Source organism: Hipposideros armiger, unplaced genomic scaffold (assembly GCF_001890085.2).
Source record: "Hipposideros armiger isolate ML-2016 unplaced genomic scaffold, ASM189008v1 scaffold_1260, whole genome shotgun sequence".
Taxonomy (NCBI): domain Eukaryota; kingdom Metazoa; phylum Chordata; class Mammalia; order Chiroptera; family Hipposideridae; genus Hipposideros; species Hipposideros armiger.
Window position 1 is genome coordinate 245,175 of NW_017732610.1, and position 7,450 is coordinate 252,624.

At 36.1% G+C, this 7,450-nt stretch overlaps 1 pseudogene; it reads left to right on the forward strand.

Moving 5' to 3' along the window:
• Positions 1-392: 392 nt before the first annotated feature.
• On the forward strand, positions 393-1,196 carry LOC109377017 (40S ribosomal protein S4, X isoform-like; annotated as a pseudogene).
• Positions 1,197-7,450: the final 6,254 nt, after the last annotated feature.

The window sequence follows — 7,450 nt, forward strand, 5'->3', positions numbered from 1 at the left end:
GTGTCCCAAGCCAGTTCTTAACCATCATGCCACTCAGCCGCCCCCTTTTTTTTTTTTTTTTTAGTAATGTTTAACATAATGCCTTTGTAGGAAAAGAAAAGAGCTTTTCTTTAAGTATAATATTATTTCTTATAAATTTTGAATGGCTATAAAAATGATTTTGCCTATTTCATCAACAGCATTTCTAGTCAATGGTGACTCTCAAGAATATGAAGAACACTTTGTTAAAATCTTCTCTTTTTGTAGTTTTTTTTCCCTTAATTAAAGTTTATTGGGGTGACAGTGGTTAGTAAAGTTACATAGGTTTCAGGTTATCTGATCAAGATTCACAAATCTTGATCAAGAATTGTGACTGACCATTTAAAACATAAAAAACAATATTAAAAAAATTAATGGTTCTTTCCATACCCAGTGCAGCTCATGGTCCCAAGAACCATCTGATACATGTACAGGCTCCAAAGCATTGGAGGCTGGACAAAATGACTGGTGCTTTGCTCCTCATCCATCTACCAGTCCCCACAAGCTGAGAGAATGTCTCCCTCACATCATCTTCCTAAGGAACACACTAAACTACGCCCTAACAGAAGATAAAGTAAAGAAGATTTGAGTGCAGCAGTTTTTGGGTATTAAGATTGATGAAGGTCCTAACCGATATAACCTCCCCTGATGATTTTGTGGACATCACCAGCATTGCCAAGACGGGAGAGGACTTCTCTCTGATTTCAGGCACCAAGGGTTGCTTTGCTCTTCATCACATTACACCTTAGGCAGCCAAGTACAAGTTGTGCAAAGTAAGAAAGATCTTTGTGGGCACAAAAGGAATCCCTCATCTGGTGACCCGTGATGTTCTCACCCTGGTTCCCTCATCAAGATGAACGACACCATTCAGATTGACTTGGACACTGGCAAAATTACCGATTTCATCAAGTTTGACACTGGTAATCTGTGCATGGTGACTGCAGATGCTAACCTGGGAAGAACTGGTGTGATCGCCAACAGAGAGAGACACCCTGGTACTTTTGATGTAGTTCATGTGAAAGATGCCAATGGCAACAGCTTTTGCACCTGGCTCTCCAATACTTCTGTTATTAACAAAGGTAACAAACCATGGATTTCTCTTCCCCGTAGAAAGGGTATCCGCCTCACCATTGCTGAAGAGAGACAAGAGACTGGTGGCCAAACAGAGCAGTGGGTGACCTGATCTCTAGGTGACGTGATTGGAAGAATCTTTGTACTTAATTAAAGATAACACAGCATGAAAAAAAATCATGGAAGTAGGCTTAATTTTTCTCTTTAAAAAATTTCAGAGTTTTAAATATTTTGGGGAAGTTTCATATACATTTAATGTGTAGAATAATAGCTATTCATACTTTCATACAAAAAAAGTGCAAAAAATAATTTTTTTTTAAAGATTTTTTTATTTGGGGAATTGGGGGATGGGAACAGACAAGTTGCTGTCGTTTTGTTCTTCAGTCTAGTTGTGGAGGACGTTGCTTCACTGGCCCAAGTTGGCACCATCTTTGCGCTCTCCCCGAGAGAGGCAGATCGGTTGCCGGCTTCTGGACAGCCGCTCACGCTGGCTGCTCACAATGGCTGCAGGCTACATGTGGTAGCCCATGGCAACCCGCTACCACAGGGGCTGCAGCCTACGCCGTGGCCAGCCACTCACAGCAGCCCAGCTCCAGGTTGAGCTGTTGTTCAGCATCTTAGCTGTGGAGGGCAGTGTCACTGGCCCTCATATGTGGGATGCGAACCGGGGCCCTCTGGCGTCCCAAGGCAGTTCTTAACCATCGCGCCACTCGGCCGGCCCGCAAAAAATAATTTTTTTTCACCAAGTCTTTTATGTTCTCAAATCCTCTTTGGTTGACTGCCATGTACCATAAAGTGCAAAAGGTTGGACAGCACTGCTGTAACATAGGCATTCTAACATAATCAGCTAAGGAAAGGGGGCAAAAGAAACGGCAGTGTGAATCAAATGAGCCTAAGTTTCTTTAAGTAGGACAGGGAGAAAGGTAGTTGACTAGTTCCTCTCCATTTGTCCTTCCCATATCACCCATCCATTTTCTCCCTTCTTTGCTGTGTTCTGCACAGAGGCGTGGCCTGATGCATACTGACTGTGGCAGCCTTTTCCCCTTGCCCTCTGGCTTGCTGCTGAATTGACCAATGAGAGGTACTGGCAAGCAGTCAAAAGCACAAGAGAGATGTAGGGGTTTTCTTTCTCTGCTCTCTGCTAAGGCCTCAGTGTACTGGTGTCTTCCTCTGACAGGTTCTAAAAGGCCTCCCTGAGCTTCTGATAGCACCTATTACCCCCTGCAGCCCTAGGGAATTCCTCCTGTTGCTAATCCCTGGGTGCCCTGACATACCTTGTAGATTCCCTTAACTCTGGACATACTCCTATAAATATATCTCTGGTAATTATCTTCTAAATCCCTGCTGACTGTGCCTGTTTCCTGCCCAGACCTTGACTGAAACAGCCGTCTGAGTTTTCAGCCATTCTTACATAAGTCTGTGAGTCATAATATTATCAATCAGCATGTGCTTAGGGGATGGTGAGTAGTCTAGTGCAGTGATTACCAAATATCTGTCATTGTCATACACTCCTGCCAATCCGTGACAAAGTCATCATTGTTACTGACACATAAAAAATATATGGCAGAACAATGTAAAATGTTTTCATAAATGTCATTAATTTAAGTGAAGGGGAAAAAAGCATTGCTTTGTAAAGTAATGGTAATATTAAATGGTCATTTTGTGTTTTCTTAACTTGGAAAAATTTAAAAAGTTTGCAATTATTATTTTAGACACCTACTTTAGAATATAAGAGAGAGTGTGTGTGTGTGTGTGTGTGTGTGTGTGTGTGTGTGTGTGTAGAAATATATATGTATATATCCAGAGATAGGTAGATAAGTGAGTGAAATCCATAATCCTGAAAAAATCTCTTGTTTAGTGTGGAAAATGGTTAGAAGTGTTTGTAGATGGACCCAAATTGTAAAGACTTTAGAATACTGCCCTAAGGACCAGGTTCTGTGTTCAACTGACACTCAGATGCTGTTGACAATTTTGGAAGCACAGGAATGACATGATCATATCTGTTATAAAGCAATGCAGGAAACTGGCTGTAGCTAGCTGGGACAAATGGCTAGAGATGGAGGTCCACTAGAAAAATATTACCATAGTCAAGGTGCACAGAATGGCAGTTTCACTAAGGAAGTGGCAGAGGAAATATTGAGGAGTGGGAGAACATGGTGCTCAGATATGAAAATTCCTTTTCAATAAGAATCTATAGCTATTAATGGAAAGGAGGATCAAAATAACTCTGCAAATTCTCATTTAAGTGGTTGGGTGAAGAATCGTTACATTGGAATGGAATGGGAGCTTTGTATGGATTTCGACTGATACTGGTAATTGGGAAAGAAACAAAAAACTCAGCAAAATGTGGCTCAGAGGGAATTCTTATGAACTTGTTTTCTTAATCCCAGACTAGTGTCATTCATCACACTTTTCAGGAGGCCGGATTAGCATATTGGTTAACAGAACAGATAGTGAATACTATGGAAATCCAAAGACACTATGATTACATGAGAGTTGAGTTGTTAAAAACATGGATAGAATTATGCAAAAGGAATAATTTATACACAAATTTTCCCTTTCCTTAAATAATACCTAATTCAATTCCTAGAATCTGAACATTTAATTTGATATCCCTTAGAGTGCTAATATTCAGAAACTACTTAAATATTTGAATTGATCCCACTGGAAGAGGTTCCTCTGACTTTTATCATTTTTATATTTTTCCACTACTTGGACATCTATTTTGAAAAAAGAAATCTTTATACAAGGGAAAATGATGAAATTCATATTGACATAAATTGAATACGTAATATACAGTTTTGAGACTATATGTCAATACACAGATTATGCACCCTCCTTTGTGTATATGTGTGTATTTGTACAGAAGTAAATGGGATAATATTCCTAAGAATAAGATATTTAAGCGATTGAACTAAATTTATGTTTAAGATTTCATTTTTCTTTTATAGTTGCTCATTTTTTTTGTTTCTAATGTCCAATCCAGAAAGAAAGAAATATGAATCAGGATCTCTCTTTTTCCTTTGAATTCGAAGTTTGATTTCCTGGAAGAGAGCTTTGTCATAATGTCTGGGTGCCTTTATTTTTATCCCATAGTTATCAGTATATTGCTATATAAGTACCTGCCAGTAAGGGCTTTTTTTTCCTGGTTCAATAACTTTTTAAGTGTCTGTTGTTCCCATTTTCAAGTCTCCAAAACTTTTATATGAATTCTTTCAGCACATTTTTTTCATTATTTTCCAACCTTTTTTTCTGGATGGCTGAAGTTTCCAGACATATAACCAGAAATGTCCTAAGAGAATTAGTATATAAAAAATAAAGCTAAAGGAAGTGGGAAGCAAAAAATAAATAAATAAATAAAAATGCATGTATAATCATGTATATAGACATGTAAACTCATTTTAAGTTTTCCTTAAAAGGTACTAGATGAATCTAATTTTCCTTATTAATATTCTCTTACTGAGTAGCAAATGTAGTGGAAAAGTTATCAAGAAACTTTCTTGTTTTTAATAACTTCCAGACTTAATCTTAGCTCTTAGATTGGGCAAGTCTGTTAATATCATTAATGTCAAGGAGTGTTATCCCAAAAGATTCCTAGCATTTCAAAATAAACTGGCTGAAATAAGCCAAATAAGTGATTAAAACAAAATTCACAATATCACAGAGACATTTTACTGGAATGTAAAAATTCTTTCTGGTAATGTTTTTATCAGTTAGTTACCAAATTTTAACTATAAAGGGAGGCTTTAAAGGAACTATTCTATCACATTTGAAAGAAACACTCCATTTAAAGGGAGAGAGGTGTTGAAGCAAAAATGCCATAAGCTAATATTTGTTTTTTCTTTATTCTTTTGAGTGGATTAATGAATGTTATAATTTTCCAACAGTTTGCATATCTTTACTTAAACAGATCTGATGGGTGAAAACCCCTATTTCTTATCAACTTAGAATATGGTGTGTCTTCACCTTTCCCCTAGTTATATAATTTTGGTATTCATCTGTTTTACTGATGCTGTACCTGGGTCCATTTGAAGACATTTCAGTATTCAATGACCAGTTCAGCAAGTTAGAAAGTGCCAAGAGTTCAGGACAAGACAAAATTACTGAGAGTATTGTGGTGTAGAAGGAGGGAAGTAGTGATAAAAATAAAGGCAAGATTTAAAAAAATTATGTAGCAGATTAAATTTGACTGTATAATGGGAAATACTGAGAAAATTTTCAGAGAAATGTTTTCCTAAATAATAATGTTATTGAAATATTACAAAGTTAAAGATTGTAATCAACAATATAATTTTAAGCAAATAAGGGTGTCAAATTTCATAGTAAACATTTTGTTAGGAAAAATTATAATTTTTAAAATGTAACATCCTTAACTTTTTCTAATTCAGATAAAGTTTTCTATTTTTGGTGTTCTTGGTTGTGAAAAAACAATCTTCACTTTGATGTTATTCATTTAGTGAAGTAAAAACAATTTGGTGTTCTTATCCTCTGCCTAACCATGAGAATATCAGCTAATAACTGCAATTCTTTATAACAAGAAATTATTAAAGTAATGTTCTTCTGTAGCTTTCCAATGTGATGATTTTAGTTAGTTTGTTTACAGGTCTCAGTAAAAAGAAAAAAAGTAGCTTAATTTAATTTTAACAGGATAACTGAATATTTCTACAGTGTAATTTAAGATTAATTTATCTTTTATTGCCTATACTAGCTGCAAAATTTTCCTTTATTATTTTCTACCTTTTAGAGCTTAGTGTACACAAAATGTAGCACTGAAGTGCTAGCAGTCCAAGTATTTTCAACTTTAAATCTATGTGTTCTTGCATTTTGTAGTCTTATTATGTGTATGGTCAAGGAACATAAACTGTGAATATTAATCTGATGGCCAGATGGTAAGAAATTGGAAGGATTTCCAACATAGCATTAAAAGAAATTGGCAATTGAAACTGCCAGAAGATAAATCTATTCTGAGAAAAGTGGGGTATTTTGGAAACAGAGTCATAAGACATTTATTTGACTATGTTAAATTGTTTGTGTATGACATCTCTTTTAGAAGGTAATCCAGAAATCAAAAAACTTCATACACCATCCACGGTAAGTGCCTTAGTTAGGTAGTATTTGCACACTGCCAAGTTTGCTTTCTAATTCTAAAATTTCCTCCCTTCCTTCCTTCCTTCCTCCTTCTTCTTTTCTTTTATCTGTGTTTTTATTTTTTCTGTTAACTCACTTGTTTCTATATATGGTCAGAATAAGTCTCACCAGCTTGGAAGAATACAGTGCACTTAGAAAAAGGAAGCTAATATTATTTGTGTAGTATAGGAACTCAAAAGTAGTTAGAAATCTATGCAGGCTTTATTTTATGTTGTTTCATTAAAAAAAAATTAAATTAAACATTAAAAAAAAATTTCTCCCTACCTCTAATTTGACTAAACTAGTCTTATTTCTATTCCAGAACAGTCTTGTTTTTTCCTTTCTCAACTGCTTTGTGCCTAATCTTTCTTACATTTAGAATCATTGTCTCCCCTTTTGCTTTGCATGAAACACTTCCTTCTATGCTACAAAGTCCAGATCATATCCTACCCCTTTTAGGAGTCTTTCCTGATAACTCCAGCAGAAAGTAATCTGTTTTGCTTCCAGATTCCTATTACACTTGTGGTTAGATTGTTCATTTTTTCACTTACTAGTTACTACTGCCTTTTACTACAAGTTGGGCTCTTTTTATGATCCAAACGTTAATGATATGAGCCTACTGAATCCATCAGCAAGCTAGATATGTTGCCACCACAAGGATTCGATATACCAGGTTCATTGTGCAGGATCACTTCTCCACAAAAAGGGCAAGACCACAGAGGCCAATTACATTTTCAAGTAGATATGTGCGTCTTAGCTCCAACTTAAACTTTTTGAATGGGATGACTGTGTCGTAATGGTCTTTTTAACGTTCACAATACTTTCTGCAGTACCTCACATGATGCAGGAATGTATGATGATGAAGTGGAGAGAATACACCGTTTCTTAGATGGTGAGCTTCCCTTTCTTTAGACTTGGAGCTCTTTAAGGGGAGGGGCTAAGTCTTTGTACCTTTGGTTCCTAGCGTAATCACCGATACGTGATTGGTGTTCAGTAGGTGTTTGTTGAGCTCAACAAAATTTTGGAATCAATCAGACCTGGGATTGATACCAGTGTTGCTTTTAAGTTTACCTCAGGCAACTTACTTAATTTTTCTGAGTCTGTTCCTTCATTCAAAAAGAAGAGATAATAATATTTGTCATAAAGTTGTTTTGAGGGCTCAATGAAATAATGTTTGCAAGGCACTTAGCATAGTTACTAGTATATCATCTATGTATAATTGATAGTAGAGGGT